Source organism: Panthera tigris, chromosome C1 (genome assembly GCF_018350195.1).
Source record: "Panthera tigris isolate Pti1 chromosome C1, P.tigris_Pti1_mat1.1, whole genome shotgun sequence".
Classification (NCBI taxonomy): domain Eukaryota; kingdom Metazoa; phylum Chordata; class Mammalia; order Carnivora; family Felidae; genus Panthera; species Panthera tigris.
Window position 1 is genome coordinate 160,974,320 of NC_056667.1, and position 19,140 is coordinate 160,993,459.

The 19,140-nt window shown below is 46.2% G+C and overlaps 2 long non-coding RNA genes across 3 annotated transcripts in view; one reads left to right on the forward strand and one right to left on the reverse strand.

Moving 5' to 3' along the window:
- Window positions 1–1,907: 1,907 nt before the first annotated feature.
- Window positions 1,908–19,140, reverse strand: part of LOC122240951 — a 34,906-nt gene continuing 17,673 nt past the window's right edge. For both annotated transcript variants that reach the window (XR_006220775.1, XR_006220774.1), the window contains one exon: window positions 1,908–2,111. This is a non-coding gene — a long non-coding RNA (uncharacterized LOC122240951). The remainder of the gene's footprint in view (window positions 2,112–19,140) is intronic.
- On the forward strand, window positions 11,465–18,953 carry LOC122240952. The gene is made up of 3 exons (XR_006220776.1): window positions 11,465–11,548; window positions 14,016–14,153; window positions 18,686–18,953. It is a non-coding gene; the product is annotated as an uncharacterized LOC122240952 (long non-coding RNA).

Below are 19,140 nucleotides of genomic sequence, written 5' to 3' on the forward strand. Positions count from 1 at the left end.
AGGTCTCTGCCCCGACTTCCGCTGAGCCCCTGGCGGCCAACGCCCCCCCCCCCCCCCCCCCGGACGCTCGGGCCCAGCCCGGCGGGCGTCCAGGCGGCGGCGACCAGCGCGGGAAAGAGAACTCTACGCCCCCTCCGACGTCAGGAACTGCTCGCCAGCCACCCCCTCCCCCCACTTCCCCCCCAACCCCGTACTCCTTCCCAGCGCCCGGCTTCAGGCGCCTTGGCCCCGGCACGGCCGGCGCGGGCCGGTCACAGCCACCCGCTGCCGCGCCCCGCCCGCGGGCGCGCCGCCCCCAGAGCCCCTGCCTCCCCCGCCGCCCCTCCCGCTCCGCCCTCCCCCCTCTCCGCGCCAACCCCGTCCCCTGCCACCCTCTCCCTTCCCCTCTCTCACCCGAGCGCTGCCCCTTCCTCCTCCCCCGCGCTCGGCCGGGAGGCCCCCCCCCCTCCCCCGCCGAGGAACGGACCCCTTCCCTCTCCCGGTTGCTGGAAGCTATGGAAGTTGAGGCCCCGGCCGCCAGCCCGCCTGCGTCCCAGCACTTTTGGACCCAGACTCAGCAAACACCCGGCGCTGAGCCTGCGACACCCGCCCAGCAGGTTAAAAGCGCGCAAGGGGGTTTCCACGAGGCTCTTTCAGCAAATTAAGCTTTTCACACGGTGGTTCCTTCCTTAGCGCCGGGGGAAGTAAGGCAAGGTTGCAGCTCCTGAGAGGAAATGTTCGGACGCAGAAGGGGTTGTGGCCCTGAGGCGCGGTGGAGAGTGGGCAAGATTTGGGGTGAAAGAGCAAAAGTCCGGGGCCAGACCTGCGTCTCCTGCGTCCTGGGCCTCTTCAAGGGGAGCCCCCTTGACTTCCCTGCGTGCGCCCTCCAGGCCTTCGAGGTGCTAGAACCTTCTTTAGCATCTTTAGCGCCTTTCCTTGGTGGCCCTCAAGACTTCAGTGAGAACAGCGGAGCCAGTATTTTAGGTTTAGGTGAGGGGATCACAACCCCAAATCTTAGGAATTTAGAGCCAACGTTCTGACTTGACGAAAAAGCAAAAGGATGTGCTCGAGGAAGAGAGTCGGATGGAACTACAATAAGATGGTCAGACGGAGAATAAAAAGATTGGCTTATCTTGGCATTACCTCTAGCTAGTTTTAGGCCTTGAACAAGTCAGGGAAGCTCTTTGAGACCATTTGCCTATGAAATGGAATAATAATAAGCCCTACCCTCAATGTTATTGTAAGGAAAAGCAGATTGATGCATGTGACAATGTAAACTATAAATCGCCATACAAATTTAAGGTATTGTATCTTCAGAGATTTACGGCCCAATCCAAGGAGAAAAAGAAACAAGATAGCTTAACCTTGACTTCTAAGAACACCACAGTGAAAGCCACATTTCCCAACATGGTTTTAGCCATACTTTGAAGAAGATCCCAGGGAGCTGTGGGACTGTCACAAAATTCTTGCAAAATCGTCTTAACCAGGATACTTGTATTTTACCTTCATTAAAAAAAAAAAAAAATTGCTTGCCATTTAGTACCTCTGAGAAGAGGGGATGTTATGAATCAAAGACGGAGTGTAAAAATAGTGAAAAAGTAGATGGAGACTAGGAAATCATTCAGCTGAACCAAATAAAACAAGTTGTGTGTTTTACTACACAATCCCTCAGAGCCTTTGAATGCACATTGTGACTCAAAAGAGATTCCCAGGAATCTGCGCGTGAGGCCTGATGGATCTGTCAAGAAATGCACCCGAACACCAAGCCTGTTCTTTATTCACATCTTCATCACAGGCCGATTGGACTAATCTCATACCCGGGATTTCTAAGCTTTGGGACCTCAGGCAAATCATTGCAATTTCCCCTTCTTCATCTGTAGCCAACTGCTTGCAAAGAATTAAAACCTCATAGATTCATTAACCCAACTTTTATTGAGGGCCTGTGTGCCAGGCCTAGCACAGCACAGTCGGCACACAAGCACAGGAAGCAAGTAAAAACTTCAGCCCTTAAGGAGTTCCAATGGCAGGAGGAGACGCACACAAACAATGAAGCGACAACCGGTGTTGGCCATTCACCTTGAGCAGCTGTCAGTTGGCCTAGAGCGGAGGGATCTGGTCTCACACGCAGATGCCTACAGGGAAGAGATGGGGAATAGAAAGGTGAGAGTCTGGGAGTGAAGAATGGGAGAAGACAGGCGTGGTCTGCAGGCAGAGCCACCGTGAAGCAGACGCTGATTGTTGACCCAGTCCTTCAAGAGAAGCCTGACATCTGAACTGTTATGTGAAGTCCCCTGACTTCTGAATGTTGTCAGCTAGGTCAGGCTTTTAAAACACACTTGCAGGACCATCAAAACTCACCCTGCGGGCTGCCAGTTCGTAACTTCTGGGCTGCCATGTCACCAAAAATTATTCCATAGTGTGATAAGAACACAAGAGGCTTGAGAGACATTGTTTTATAACTACTATCAATAAAGGAAGTATGAGTGCCAGGTAAGTGATATTCAGTCTTCATAACATAGAAAAATACTGATAATGGGCATAATATGTGATGATCTTATTACTGTTTTGATTTTAATAACCTATGTGAATAAGTCATCAGGATCCAGTACCTTGGTTTACCCATCAAAAAAACAACAACAGAATCTTGGCTTTACCTTGGTAGCAAAACACTAAATTTTCCAAAGTAAAGCAAATAGAATAGAAATGATGAGGGGAACATGCATATTTGCTGAATTTGAAATGCTGTTTTATAATCCCACTCCCTCTAGGTTCTCAAAATACTTGAGTTTGGGGAGGAATTCTGGTACACACATACTATATTTATTTTTTTAATGTTTTTTATTTATTCTGAGAGAGACAGAGCGAGTGGGGGAGGGGCAGAGAGGAGAGAGAGCAGGCAATGTGCCTGTCAGCACAGAGCCTGACATGGGGTTCCAACTCATGCACCTTCAGATCATGACCTGAGCCCAAACCAAGAGTCGGATGCTTAACCAACTAGGCCACCCAGGCACCCCTATAAACGTAATTATATTTATATGATTACCAATTGTTTCAAAACTGCTACCCAATACAGTTTGCATTTGTTTTTGCCAAACATCTCACCCAACTGTAGTTTTTTTGTTTGCTTTTTAAGGGATGGAGTTCTGAACCAAGTTGCTGAAGGGTTACCACAGAGGGACCCAAATACTGTCCGGCTAGTTTGGCTGAGATTACCTCAAGGAGAAACAAATTAACAATTGATTACATTGGTCTCCACTAGTTTTCTGACTGCTATTTCTCACTCTCCTTCATGGGATCCGCTCTCTCCTTCCTTGTGTTATTAAGTTAACCTTTCCTTTCCTTCTCTTCTCCCTGAAGAGGTTATTTGTGCCCACAGCTTATATTATCATACGGACACTGGGACTCTCAAATCTGTTGCTCAGGCCCATCCCTCTGTCCTGAACTCTAGGTCAGTGTGTCCAAAGACCAGATGTCTCCAAAAAGGATCCCACAGATGCCTCCAACTCATCATGTGATAACAGAATATGGGGCACCTGGCTGGCTCAGTCGGTAGCACATGTGACTCTTGATCTTGGGGTTGTGAGTTCGAGCCCCACGTTGGGTGCAGAGATTACTTAAAAATAAAATCTTAAAAAAAAAATAACAGAATACATCACCTTTACCCCGAATCCCACTCTTCCTCCTCTATTCCTGTCGTTGGCTATGATATCTGTTACCTATGCTAGATACCCAGGGGTTATCATAAGCTCCTCTTCTTCCTACAGCCCCTACATCAGGTCAGCCATCAAGTTTGAACTTAGCAGCTTGTTATCTCTTCTCCACCCTCTCAACAAACGACCTTAGTTTAGTTCATCTTTTATCTGGACTTTATTAGGATAAAGTTGGAAATACCTCACCTTGCCCACAGGGCCCTCCACAACCGACCCCTCTCTAGCCTCACTTGTCCCTGCTTTACTCCTTGCATGCTCTGCTCCAATAAAGACTGTTAGTATTGTGCTCATGTTGATGGAATCCAGATGTTTGCAACTCAGCATCTTTGTCAGCCTTAAGCCTTTACTCAGACCCATTTTCCTTGCATTGGGCAGCGACCAAAGCAGAGAGTAGTGCAGACTGCCACATCACCAGAACAGGCTCTAGAGGACCCCTCCTGATCCAGTGAGCCCCCACCACAGTGTGCTTGAGATGGCTTTACAGGTCCCACTGCCTGCCTCTACCTTGTGGACCCACTGAACATCTTCACCGTCACTTCTCTAAGCCACCTTGTCTCTCATCCTTGGACCTCAGGAATGCTAATGTCTGTCAACAGTGAACACACATGTATCCCTTAAGGTTGCTGCCAGTGTCATTGTCTTATTTTGGAAGAAAATGGCCTCAACGAGGAGAGCCTGGTTTTCTCCTACAGGCCCTTGTCCATTCCGCTTCTGTTCCCAGCCAGGTCACAAGTGGGTTTTTCTTTGTAGGGAGGAGAGACCCCACCTAGCTGTTGGCTGAGGTCAGCTGACATTTCTCATCATCATCAGAGTCCACGGCCCCATGTTACCGTTGGTGAGGATGAGGCTAACTTGGGCACTCATGGTTTTCAAACATAAGTTTATTAAAACAAAAAAAAATTGAATTAATAATAACCCATCCTGGTGTAGTTTTGGCCACAGTTTGAGGCCAATAGTGAGAAAATCCTAACGTTCTTAACAAGGAAATGTATTGGGGTTTTCAGCGGGAGGGAAGGACTTTTCATGGCACTCTATCCCGCAATTAAGATAGGGCAAGAATTGCCTTTAGATGCTTGACTCATGTGCACAGAGGAGAAGGGAACAACTGTCACTCTGCGACAATAAATTGTCAATTTAATTATCTATTAATGTCCTGCAAACTGAAAGTCATTTGATATTTTCTCCAAGAAAACATCTCCAAATTGTCAGCAGTCTCCCCTGCGTCCTAATTATTGTGTCACTAACTGTGTTGGTTTCATTTCTTTTTTCCACAAAATGGGTCCCTCAGCATCGGCTGATCATAGTTATCATTTTTTAATGGCCAAATTTGATGGATTTACAAAGAGTTTCCCCAAAGCCGTGGGCCATTTGGGCCTCATGCATCAGTGTGAGGCAAATGTGAATTGAGTAATTCTTTCTCAGCCATTTGTCAACACCTCAGAGGAGGAAATGTCAGCAGCACATGACGGTGATCAAACTAGTTATGAATTTGAATTTGGCTGTTCTCCTTTTAAGGATGATAACCACATGATGTTAACCATCTTTTATCTTTACATTTCATAGTTGGGTTTTTTTTTTTAACTATATCGTTTAATTTTTATGCCCTAATTCTTGGCCTACCTACCAACCATCGGGAGGATAACACCAAAGGAACTAGACATTTAGTCTACAATAGTAATAATTAAAAAAACAGGGGGCGCCTGGGTGGCTCAGACAGTTAAGCGTCCAACTTCGGCTCAGGTCATGATCTCACAGTTTGTGGGTTTGAGCCCCACGTCAGGCTCTGTGCTGACAAGCCAGGAGCCTGGAGCCTGCTTCGGATTCTGTGTCTCCCTCTCTCTCTGCCCCTCCCCCGCTCATGCTCTGTCTCTCTCAAAAGTAAATAAACATTTAAAAAATTTAAAAAAAAACAACAGCTAATAGTTAACACGGGCTTACGAGGCTCTGTTCTGAGTGTGTATTGACTTTGTGTGTTGGGACTCATTTAATCCAACAAAAGCTCTATGAGATCGCTATTGTTATTATCCCCATTTTACTGATGAGAAACTGAGGCAGAGAGTTTTATTAGAGTTACAAAGCCAGGCAGTCTTCCCTTAAAACCAGTCACCTGTATCGGGAATAGCAGCATCTTCATTATCACCAAAAAACATTTATTGGATAGTTAGGACAGGCATGTGAACTGTCTCACGTGCATTCTCACATTTAATGCTCTCACCCCATAAGGAAGTACAATTATTATTCCCCATTTTACAGAAGAGAATACCGAGGCTTACATAGTTATGTGCCCAAGGTCACATAACTATGAGGTGCCAGGTCAGGAACAATGGATCTGTCAGATTCTTTCCCACTGTGACAGTTGCCTGTAAGGATAGGATTCTGAATCTGGCAGCACATTATGCCCTTAATAAAGTCATCAGCGTATCAGCAAAGAAATTAAAAATGCCCTGGGAGGCCCTCTGGAGAAATGGCAGATTCTACGGCTGGGGCTGAAAACACGGGGTGAGCTTGGGGCATTTTACACTGACAGAAAGTAAAGTCGTGCTCACAACAAAGCAAAACACAAAAAGGATGAAGGCGTGTCAGGAGGACACAGGGGCAAACCGGAAGAAGTTCCCAGTGACCAAACCTGGAACATTTTGAGCACTGAATACATACCAATAGTATTAGATTATAAGTCAAAGAAAAAACAAACACCCATGAGTCCATACTGATAAAAAATAAATGACCGAATAAATAAATGAGTAGAAGAGAAAAACTGTCCTTAAAGAAGGATTCCAAATTGTAAATGTAGAAGGAATGAGGAAAGTACAAAATCGCCTTAGAGCCCTGTGGTAATAATGGTGGCAGGCAAGATCCTCTGAGGAATGTGAAAGTTGGTGGGTGAGGCTTTAAGGAGAAACGCGATCTTTGTATCGCCCCAGATTAGCTACCCCAAAATAATAATTACTGTGGTGTTTTTCACATATATCCACAAATTCGTTGATACTCCTTCCTCTAGAATAGGAGTTTCATTCCTTTTCCCCGGAGTGTGGGCTGGATTTAGTGACTTACTGGTAACAAAGAAAGTTAGTAAGTTGGAGCACCTGGTGGCTCAGTCAGTTAAGCGTCCAGCTCCAGCTCAGGGCATGATCTCACGGTTCATGGGTTCAAGTCCTGCATCGGTCTCTGTGCTATCAGTGCAGAGCCCGCTTAGGATCCTCTGTCTCCCTCTCTCTCTGCCCTTCCCCTGCACATGCTGCACGCTCTGTCTCTCTCTTTCTCAAAAATAAACATTAAAAAAAATCTTTTTGAAAAGTAGTAACCTTACTGTTGCAAAACCTGACAGGTACCACCTTAACCAAGTGGTCAAGGTTAACATCAGCTGTAGCGTTGTACTCATATCACGAACCCCCTGATTCAATGTCTTGAGAAAGGCACTTCCCCTGTGTGGTCTTCTTCCCAACAATTCACACCCCAGTCCAGTCATGAGAAAGCAGCAGACAAACCCAAATTGAGGCACATTTTACAAAGTACCTGACCAATGCTCTTCAAAAGTGTCAAGGTCATGAAAGACAAGGGAAGCCTGAGAAACTGTCACAGACTGGAGAACACTAAGGAGACATGACAAGTAAATACAACGTGATATTCTGGACTGAATTCCAAGAACAGAAAAAAGATATGAGTGAGGAAAAAATAAAAATTAAAAAGTTGCCCCACCTGTGCTTTCGAAGTAAACAGAGCACAGAGACTCACTGAAAGTTAGCCAGAGCTGCCCTGCTTTGGCTCCAGAGACCTTGTGAGGGTGCCCAGAGGGAAGGGATGTGACAAGTGGCAGGGAAGCAGCACAGAGATGATAGCAGGACTCTGAGGAGGGGACATGATTAGCTGTGACAGGAAAGAGAGGGGTGGTGGGAGAGCAAAGGAAGGGGAGTCTGCACTTCAGGCCGTTTGTTTTACTTGGCTACCCTGCCCCATCAGTTCCGGTGCCTCTTAGCTGCCTCTCTTCCTCCTGTGCCTATTGCCTTTTAATATACTGCATGATTGTGCTAATGCTGTTTGTCCAGATTCCTCTCCACTCTTTTCCACTCTGCTCTGTGCCCCAGGGGACTCCCTGCCTGCGGCTCACCTGGGGGCCAGCCAGTGGGGGGCACAGGCAGGAGCTCTGAGAATAAAGGAGAATGGGGTCCAGGCCTGAGGCTCCCACCCCACCTGGGGTGCCTGGCCTGGCCTGGCCAGGTCCCTCTAGCAGAGGCCACAGCCCCCACCCAGAGTTCTCACTGGGTTCTGGTGACTGCCCCTTCTCTTGCCCTGTTAGGCTCACACGTGGGCACTGATTCCCCCACAGTGGGTAGTTCTCGGGTGCAACTCCGTTTTCTCTTTCTCAAAGAGAAACTCTCAAAGTCTCAAACCCTGAAGTCCGCCCACATCTTGGTAAATCCTCTCATGAAACTTGTCTCGATTACTCAATTGACTAAGTCATCTGTTTCCTGCTAGGATCACAACTGATGGAAAAAGTTACTATATTTATTGTCCATTGTTTATCTTCCCCTTTAGAACATAAACTCTATGAGGGCAGAAATGTTAAGTACTCCCTTCGCTGCCATGACACTCTGTAAATAAATATCTGTTGGATAAATGAGTGGATGTTCATTTTATTCGTACTGTCTTACACGGTAATCATTCATCGCATGTGGCTATTGAGCACTCGAAATGTGGCTGGTAGGACTGAGAAACCATTTTAAATCGTATTTAATTTTAATTTCCATAGCCACAGTCCTAGTCTATGGAAATTTCCCGAGCATAAGGCAATTCTGGAGCTACTGATGTCCGCACTGCCCCAGGAGGAGTCTGGAGGGTGGCTCGGTGGTCTCAAATGTTTGCTTCGCCCTGGCGAACTGCAGTGCTGGCCTTCTTGTAGGCAGCCCGACTCAGGAATGTGTGCCTTGTTTTTATACATTTACATTTTCATTTCCCTGCAAACTGTCCACTTCTTGGATAATAGAGTTACAGTGTGCTCACCAGGCCCTTACAAACTTGCAGCTTACAAAAGAGCTCTGGCCCCTAGCCAAGGGAGTCTCCAGCTGCTGACTGACCCTGCCTGGAAAGTCAACTTGGAAGAGACGCAAATGTCCTAATCCTCTTCCAAACCACTCTAAGTAGGTTTTATCCAGTGACCTGTAAAACCAAATTAGTAAAGGGACACTTTAATTCCAGCTCATTAGAGAGCTTCTAAAATCTTTGAGAAAGCCAACACAGCAAATTTCTGTGCTGGGGGGCTGAGAAACGCATCCCATTTCCAAAAGCAAAATGTCCTTGCTTTCTTCTGGTTCTCGCACATCACTCGACATGCAGAAGATGTTTTCTGAGGCTTTCACGGGGATCTCCAGTGAGGTGGGGAGCAGTTCCTGCGAGGGAGAAAAATATGGTGGCCTAGGGAGGTCAAGTGATTTTCCCCAAGTTCTGCCAAGTCCAGTCCCAGCTCTGGTCTCCTGACTCGGGTGCAGGGAACATTTGCACTGTTCTTATTATTACCCTAGGAGCTGGCTTATTGCACAATATCAGGAAATAGTCCATATGAAATCCTGGCCCACAAAGCATACATGTTCTGCTTTTTATTCTGCAGCTTTTTTATAAAGTGTGTTTTCCTTTCCCATAATGTCATCTGGAAGCAATTCCTCCCAACAGCTGGATTTGCTTTCACAATTGGTAAACACGTAAAATGGAAGGCAGGGGAAGATGTGGAGTGTCACCAGAGGAGCCTTTCCCCCACCCGCTTGGCTCGTGTTCTGAGGCTTATCTTGGGTCTCTGCACAAGCCTCATCAAAACTGAGAACGTCTTCAAACAAGCGACCCACACTGCATTCCCTCCTTCAGGGGGTCAGCATGTTCTTTGGGGGAGAAATTTTCTGAATACTTTGCAGATAAAATCGATCAGATGCAGACCAGATTGCCAGCTGCCAAGATCTCGGAGCTACACGTGGAGGCCAGCAAAGCAGCACCTTCTCCAAGACCTCACCATCCTGGTACAGTCAGGACCTCTGGGGTCCTGCAGGAAGCCTCCCGCAGGGCACAGCCTTCCCAGAGCCACTGCCACCAAAGCCAATACAGGATGAGAGCCCAAAGAGCACTGACTAGGTCATCAGAGAAAATGAAAGACCCCCCACCCCACCCCCCCATATGCTCCCGAGGAACAAGTTTTCACGCAGGCACAAACAGAAGGCAGCCAGTACTCCGGAAGGCCAAGAGCACAGCTGTCATCTGGGTGTTGGCTCACACCCTCTCCACTCTGTCTCCAGGGTCTCGGGGGCCGCTTCTCTAGGGGTTCACCAACATGGTTAGTTCTGGTCCAGGAGGTTCAGGGCACAGTTTAAGCTGGAATACAGTGCCGGGGGGCAAAGCTGAGGCTTCAGGCACTCTCCTCCCATATAAGAAACGCTATTCTTTGATCAAAGTTTCAAATTTGGAAGAAATCAACCTAGCATATGGCTCAACTCTCAGAGGGAGCACGAGAGTATGCTGTTGACCAGGCAGCCCTACAGAGATGCAGAAGAGGGTATGTGTCACCCGGCCCAGCGGCGGGGATGACCTCAACACGGTGCCGGCCAGATGGGGAGAGAGTTGGGGGGTAGGAGGGGCTTCCTTCCAAGCACCACCAACCCTCTGGGTAGCCAGGGCCCCACTTCCTGTGAGGGAGCTTCCCTGTGCTGTGGACCCTTGGCTGCAAAGTCCTCCTGGAAGAGATGAGCACCCCGCCCACTGAACAAACAAAAGGAGCCGATCAGGAGCAGGGCTCACCAGAGGACCCTGAGGAGGCTGACTGCCCAGCTCCTCAGCACAAGCTGCAAACGGAGCCCCTTTGCCTAGGCCCATGGTGGGTGGAGTGCACTCTTTCTCGGGTCTGCTGCTTTCCTGGGGTCCATCTTCTCTCTCTGTCCTCCAGGAAGAGGCTGTATCTTGTCTGGAGTCAAGGAACAGAAACTTCATTGTACAGTTTTCCAAATCTCATGCCTCATATCTGAAATGTCGAAACTCCGTGTTTCTAGTTGCAGGCCAAGGCTGCTTCCTCCAGACCCTGGTCACTCTGGTCTGATCGCCTGCACTGCTGGGAGGGCCCTCGGAGTCCACTCGGCGAGATTCACTGAAGCCCAGGGGGGTGGGTGGGTGAGAGCAACCCCCTGGTTAATACTTCAAAGTGAGCCTCTAGATTAAAGCAACTAGAGCTCTAACAACCATATGCAATGCGTGCACCTTGTTTGGATCCTGATTCAAATGTATCAACCGTAAGGAGACATCTTGGGATATTTCAAGAAAATTTGAATTTGGACTGGGTATCAGAAAACATTTAAGAACTTATTGTTAATTTTGATAAGTAAGTGTGGAAAAAAAACATAAAAAATAAATATGTAAACAGATTTTTATATGTGTGATAATGGTGTTGTGGTTATATAAGACTCTCATATAAGACCCTCATCTTTTAAAAAGTATACCCCTAAGTATTTGGAAGTGAAATATGACATCTGGGATTTATTTGAAAATACTTAAGAAAAAAATATCATGATGGGTACAGCTAGGTGGCTCAGTTGGTTGAGTGTCTCACTCTTGATCTCAGGTCTTGAGCTCAAGTTCGTGATTTCAAGCCCCAGGTTGGGCATGGAGCCTACTGAACAGAAAAAAACATGATGAAACAAAGATGGAGTCTTAGTCCATTTGGGCTCCTGTAACAGAATTCTATAAACTGGGTATAAACAACAAAAATTATTTTTCACAGTTCTGGAGGCTGGAAATCCAAGATGGAGGTGCCAGCAAATTCTGTCTAATGAGAGCCCACGTCCTGGTTCATAGATGGTGCCTTCTCATTGTAACCTAACGTGGCGGAAGGGGTGAGTGAGCTCTCTAGGGTCTCTTTCATAAGGGCACTAATTCATTTATGAGGGCCCCACCCTCGCAGTTTAATCACCTCCCAAAGGCCCCACCTCCCAATATCACATTCAGGGTTAGGTTTCAACATACAAATTTTCATGGGGACATTAACATTCAGACTATAGGATATGGTAAGATGTTAATGGTTAGATCTAGGTGATGGGTGTATGGGATTCTATATACTACCCTCTCTACTTCTATATATGTTGAAAAACAATTATAATAAAAATTTTTAAGTATAGACTATTTTATCACAAAAGCTCACAGAGGACAACAAACACACATGTTTACCCACTCAGTGGTGACTGAATCCTGTAATGAGGTTCTTCATCCTCCTCATGGTCAGGAGGGGTTAGCTCTTGCATACAATAGGGAAGTGACAGGGCCCAGTCCAAGATGATCCGTAGGAGCTTTGGGGGTGCAGCAACACCCTCAGCCCCTCCGCCTGGCAAGAAGCGGGAAGGAGCTCCTCTCCCAGAGCAAATGCAGCCTTCTTTGCTCCTGCTGTCACTGGCTTTGGGGGCTGTGGTTTCCTCCTGTGTGTGCTGCATTGCTTCATGAGCAGTTCAGGGGCCTGTGTGTGGGTGGTGGAGTAGGACACAGGCCACTAAGTACTAGGTAAAGTTCTTGCTATTACAGCTCGAGATCATTCCTGCTGCCTTCACCCCCACGACCCCCCACATTCTACACTGTCCCATCCTGCACTGACTCATTCACAGACATGCGTCAGGGTAATCCTATGCCAGTCCCCTTGCGGGGCATGGGCGGGATAATGACGGTCTTTGAAGGGCAATGGAAAAGGCCTCCAGTTAGAAAAGTCAATGCGGGCCTGACACTTACTCTTTCCCTGCTCTGGCCCTAGGCATCAACTTCTGTGTTCTCATTCTAGGTTAGTCCATACTCTTTAGCCTTAACCTGGTCTTGGGAAGGAGAAGATTCTTTGCCATATTACTTATCTCCTCTTTCTGGAAAAACAAGAAAACCAATTTTCCCCCTTCTGCTTTGAAATATGCTGGGCATTCTGTTTTTCCTTATGTCCTTGAGTAAAAAGTAAGTGCCCTTTACTGGTGCTGGGCCATGCCTGTTCTTTCATTTCTTTTTTTTCTTTTCTTTTCTTTTCATTTTTATTCCAGCATAGTTAATATACAGTGTTTATTTGTTTCAGGAGTATAATAGAGTGATTCAGTGATTCCCTATATTAGTGCTCAATAAGTGTGCTCTTAATCCCCATCACCTATTTCATTCTGGTAACCATCAATTTGTTCTCCAGAGTTGACAGTCTGTTTTTTGGTTTGTCTCTTTTTTCCCCTCTTTGTTAATTTGTTCATGCATTTTCTTTCTTTAATTCCACATATGAGTAAAATCATCTGGTATTTGTCTTTCTCTAACTAGCTTAATTTGGTCTCTAGATCCATCCATGTTATTGCAAATGGCAAGATTTCATTTTTTGTGGCTGAATAGTGTTCCAATGTACATATATATATACTGCATCTTTTTTATCCATTTATCTGTCGATGGACACTTGGGATGCTTCCATAATTTGGCTATTGCAAATAATGATGCAATAAACATCAGGTGCATGTATCCCTTCAAATTAGTGTTTTTATATTGGGGGGGGGAGTAAATACAATAGTTTGATTACTGGATCACATGGTAATTCTATTTTTAATTTGTTGAGGAACCTCCATACTGTCTTCCAGAATGGCTGCACCAGTTTGCATTCTCAACAGTGCACAAAGGTTCCTTTTACTCCGTATCCTCACCAACACCTGTTGTTCCTTGTGGTGTTGATTTTAGCCATCCTGACAGGTGTGAAGTGATATCTCATTGTGGTTTTGATTTGCATTTCCCTGACGATGGGTGATGTTGAGCATCTTTTCATGTGTCTGTTGGCCATCTGTATGTCTTTGGGGAAATGTCTGTTCATGTCCTCTGCCCATTTTTAACTGGGTTATTTGGTTTCTTTGGGGCGTTGAGTTGTGTAAGTTCTTTATATATTTTGGATACTAACCTTTTATCGGATATGTCATTTGCAAATATCTTCCCCCATTCAGGAGGCTGTCTTTTAGTTTTTGTTGGTGGTCATACTTGTCCTTTCTTAGTACCGACCAGAGCACCCAGTCCTTTGGAGTGGAAAGAAAGGTCTCACATATAGAGCAAGTGCTCTTGCTAAAGACCTGCCCAAGTTATTGCCAACATATTTCATAAGTAAGACTGCTCTCACAGAAACACAAAATAAATTTTAAAAATCCTATTTATACTTTGTTAGACTCAATATTTGATATTTCTACATTTTAAATAGGTTCTCTAATTTTGCTTTTTTCCTTCCTAATGGTTTCCATCTTTGTCTCAATCATAAGTTAATGAGAATTACAAGTCTTACCAATAACATACACTTTCATTTTTTAAATATCTCTTCATTTTTAGTGACTAATAAGGGCACTGACACTGCACAGACTGAACTGGAGCCCCAATGGTTGTGGCGTCAGGTGGTAGCTATGACATTTCACTCGTCAGCGGGTCCGTGGAAGTCCAAACTCAGTCTGCAAAGGGCGAATGGAGAAGGTCAGTGTATACAGTTCGAAAGTGTGGGTGGTTCAAAAGCCGAATGTACAAAAGTTGAAAATGTTGCCCAGCTCCAACTAGAACGTAAGTGTCTTGCAGACAGGAATGTTGTCCATTTTGTACACAGTGGTATCCCAGTGCCTAGAACAGGGTCCTGCACACGGTAGATGCTTCATGCTTTCTGGATTCATGAACTGCCCGTGCTTTGGAATTCTTGCAGCCACTTGTCACATTGTACTGTATATACCAGTATCACATTTAACTTCAAGATTGACAGTATCTTGGAAGCAGAAGGAAGCCTTTTTTCTCTTGCAACATCTACATCATCCATAACTGAGATTCAATAAATGCATATTGACCAGGTAGAAGTACCTTTGTATTGTTGGGAGCTAGCTAGTGATTAAACAGTTTAAAAACAAAATCCCTCACTGGTCATGAGAAAAACCATAGCTCATGCTACAGAAATGGACAATTGCTGAAGCCCCCAGAAGTTTCTCAAGTACTGTGTGGCAGGGAAGTAGATTTCCTGCCCCAGAAATCTGGCAAAAGAATTCACTTGAGGATTTAAGTCTGAGAAAAAAAAGACCCAAGAAAGGAGGCAGAGAAGGGGAGGTCTTTTCCAGGGCCTAGAGATTAAGGCTATTTAGATACCACTTAAGAAAGGAACCAGATGCCAGCCAGGTTTGTGCTTCGGTTTAACCATGTTCTCTGCAAAACTTGCTTATGGGAAGATCAGAAGCTCTGACGATCATTACTGAAGAGGATTCAGAGAAATTATCGTCTACTCCCGGTTGAAGAGAGAACAAGTCCTGATCTTTTTTTGGTGTCAACCTCTACTGAAATGTGCTGTTGTCAAATCAAAAAGGGGATAGATTCGAATTTTACAACTCTGATGAAAGTGAAATAAAAGGAAATCTGTATCATCTTAATCAAAGCATGTGCCACCTGAGTCGGCTCCCTGTCTCGTCCCTTGGCCTTGGTGACTCTCATGTGCTGGAGGTTAAGGGTTTGTTAAAGAAGATGGGTTTTGATTAAGTGTCACATTTAGTGTGATGTGACATGCTCTTTATCATTGCAAGGGAAGATTGGGGGACCAGGGGGAGCTTTATAGCTAGTTCCCAATATAAATTAGGAGTCTTGGGGAATGGGTACTTTGCAGTTGGCCTTGATCTTTCCAGGGCCCAATGAATGTGTGTATGTGAGAGTGTGCACACATGTATGTGTGTGTGTGTGTGTGTGTGCGCGCGTGTGTGTGTGTAGGGATGGCAGAAAAGTCAGTTTTCACGTGCCTGCGCTAATGGGCTGGTTACCCCACTTGGAGTTTGACTTGCAATTGTAACATAAGCCTCCAGCTCTAAATTTGTCCATGTTCTTGATATGGGGCAAAGTTCTCCCTGCTTTTTACTTCTTTGGAATTTCACTGTTGCTTAGGGAAATCTCAAGCATTCATTCATCCCTTTGGGGGGCAGTGACACAAATTTGAGGAGGGAGAAGCGGGAGGAAGCATTCCAAGTGCCACATGCCATTTCTAGCCAGAGGCCATGGCCATTGCGTCCCCTGACTTCACCTAGAGAAAGGAGAGCAGTCAGACCAAATCCTCCTCCCTTCAAATCAAAGATGTGCTCCACACCTTAAGACTCAGATTCTGGCTTAAACTGGAGTAGTGAGAGCACAGTGAAAACGGGGGTACAGTAAATCCCCAGAGTGCTCATGAAGGCAGGGGGTGGGATTGAGGGAGACATCCCAGAAGGAACCATTCCCATCCAAAAGGCACCCCACCCCGCCTCCAGATCAAGTTTTCTAAAATATCACTTGTGGAGTTCCTGGCTGGCTCAGGGGAACATGCAACTCTCGATCTTGCAGCTGTGAGTTCGAGCCACACATTGGGTATAAATACTATTTAAACAAATAAACTTAGAAAAAAAAAGACTCTCATCAAGTCAGAACCCTTCCATAAATACCCTTCCCTTCCCTCCCATTGCCTTTATGCCACAAGAATAAAGGAAATCCATACCCTTTGTTCCAGCATTCAATGCCACACATCCTGGCACTGCCAAATTGGCCTACTTACTGCCTCTCAAATGACTTAGCTTTTATCTTGCAGCATTTGCTTGTCACTCCCCTGTGTGGAATGCCTTTTCTGTTTCTCTCACCTATGGCAAGATGGCGCCCATCTTCCAAACATTGGCTACGGCCCTTTCCTTTTTATGAGGGAGTCACAGCCCACTTGAGACAATGCCTCTTTTTATTCCAAAAATCTGAATGGAGCTTCTACTAAGTGCCCAGAACTGCTCTAGACACCTGGATTAGGTCACAGAACAAGACGAAGACACCTGCCTTCAAGGAGCATGCGCCGTAGTCATCAGGAGGATCGTGCGGTAAACTTAAAAGACAACTCAAAAATATTACTTAATGGTAACAGTTACTATGGAGAGAAGAAGAAGAAGAAGAAGAAAACAGAGCAGGGTAAAGGAGATCAGGAGCTCCCACTGTTTGAGGCCAGGGGCTGGCTACAGTATTACAGGATGACCAGGGTGGGTCTCATAGAGGGATGTGTGGACCAAGAAACTAGAGGAAAATCCATAATGTCGAATAACAAATGGAAAGGCCTCCAGGGGCACCTGGGTGGCTCAGCTGGTTGAGTGACTGACTTCGGCTCAGGTCATGATCTCCTGTGAGTTCAAGCCCTGCATGGGGCTCTCTGCTGTCAGCACAGAGTCTGCATTGGATCCTCTGTCCCCCTCTCTCTCCTCCCCTCCCCCGCTTGTGCTCCTGAGCTCGGCTCTCTCTCTCAAAGATAAATAAACGTTTTTTAAAAAAGAAAGAAAGGCCTCCAATGTTTGGTACAACCAGTTCAGGTGACATTAAGGAAGAAGTTAGGCAAGGAATGGAGAAATGCTTAGGTTTTTATTGCTATGTTCAAAAGTAATTTTTTTTAATTAGAAAAATTATTTACTTTTACTCCTTCCCTACATCTTACTGTTCAGGAAACCATCTTACAGACATATCTGCAATAATGTACTGTTCCCAGTCTGTTTAAAGGCAAAGCAGCATAGGGAAACACCATCAGAGGTCCAGACTTCTCAGCTTATGGGATCTTGCTTCCTGATTTTACATGAAATCCTGAAACTTAGAAGTGTTTTCTTCAAAAAGGAGAAAACAGGGCATTGTAAAAGAAAAATCACTTTATTCAGTATTACAGTTTTAGAAATGGAATATATTTTCTTTAAGGAACGAGAAACTTTTTTCTCAACTGTTATTGGTTTGTCAGTATAGGTCAGCAGGAAGAAACATTAACAAGCCTGGCTCTTCAATATCAAGACATCTAGTCCAAGCGATGGTATGCTTTCTTCCTTTTCAGAGATGCTTCTTTTTCTGGTGCTTTCCATCCTTTTCCACATTTCATATTAGAGGATCAGTACAACCTTTAAAACTTCCTGAACAAGAGCAAATCCATAGCCTCTGATTTCTTCCCAAAAGGCTTTCCAACCTGTGACTGTTCCAGCCACCAAACAAACCAACAGGACACAGAAGAGCCCAATGAGTAGAAGAAATCTCCTGAGTTGTGGGATGTTGGGTGCATTGGATTGGTCCAGCATTATGAAACAGAAACTTCCCCACTATCCATTGTAAACAGGAAGCTGGATGCAAATCCTTCCACACTATATTGGCCATTTACTCCGTAAGCCAAGAAAGCTGCTGGCCTCTGACACCCATGTTCATCAGAGACAGAGCCAATGCTAGGAGGTTCTGCAACAACACCATCAATTGTTCCTCCCACGACGAGGATGTCAGAGGCCACCCGCAGGGCTTACACCATCGTGGTCCTGCACCCAGGGCGACCTCTTCAGCTTCAGATTGGGACCATCCAGCACAAGAACAAGACTTACTAGTTCAAAGTGTCCGTGTTGGTGGTGGCAGGGGCAGCTCTCAGCCTCAGGCCCCACATGCCACCTGGAAGCAGCTAAGGTAATTTTTTAGACATTAAAATTACAAAAGCATTAACTGGCGATTGCTTCTTGATATGGAAAAAATAATAAATACACTTCAGAAATTGCAAATACCCCTTTGCTTCATGAAAAAGTCCCTCCCTGTCTTTCTTCCCCTTTCCCTGACTCAGCGATTCTCCTGCTGCTTGGCTTTGACCCTCATCACAGACACTTCCCTGGAGGCTTTCTAATAACCGGCCCCTGGGGGACGCTCTTCCAGCCGCAGTCATACTTGGAGACAACTTAGCTCTGGGATGGAATCTGGAGCCGGGTCTACACGCTTGCACTTCCTTCCCATGAGTCTTTGCGCGAGTTCCTCAACCAACCTGTGTTCGTCTGTAAAATGGGGTCTATCTTAACAGGGTTCTACAGCTCACTTGAGATAATTCTTGCAAAGCATTGGGTATAGGGCCTGGCCTAGAGCTGACCCGCAGATGACTGCTCACCTCTGCACCTCTGGCCTCGGGGAGCTGGGGGTGAGGGAGGGGTGGTTGTGCCTCCTGCCTCCTGCCTCCTGTTAGAGCTTTCTTCCTCTTTCTGCAGGAACCCCGAGAACTTCATAGCCCCTGCTGTCTGTCTCTCATCTACGCTGTCTTCTGCCCAGCCCACAAGTGGTAAGGTTTCTCACAGCGCTCTCTCTCTACCCACACTTCCGAAGCGGGCTCCTCACAGCCACAGCCACAGGCACAGCCACAGCCACAGCACTGACTTCTACCCCACCCCACCCCATTTATATTGGTGGCCACCACTCGATTTCTCTATCCCAGCTCCTCTCCTGCACTCCAGACTGGTGTATCCTCGTACTGGGTGCCTCTGCCTACCCAGAGGTTCAAATCTGCCCCACCAGCCCTAGGCTCTACCCCCATCCCTCCATCTCCAGAGCTGGATCTGTCTTCCCACCCCTCCCCCTTCCTGCTTTGCCTCCTCACCTCCAGGAGTATTCCTGCTGTTAAGAAAGTTCTTTACAAAGTGGCCCCTGCTTTCGGAGAACTCTCAGG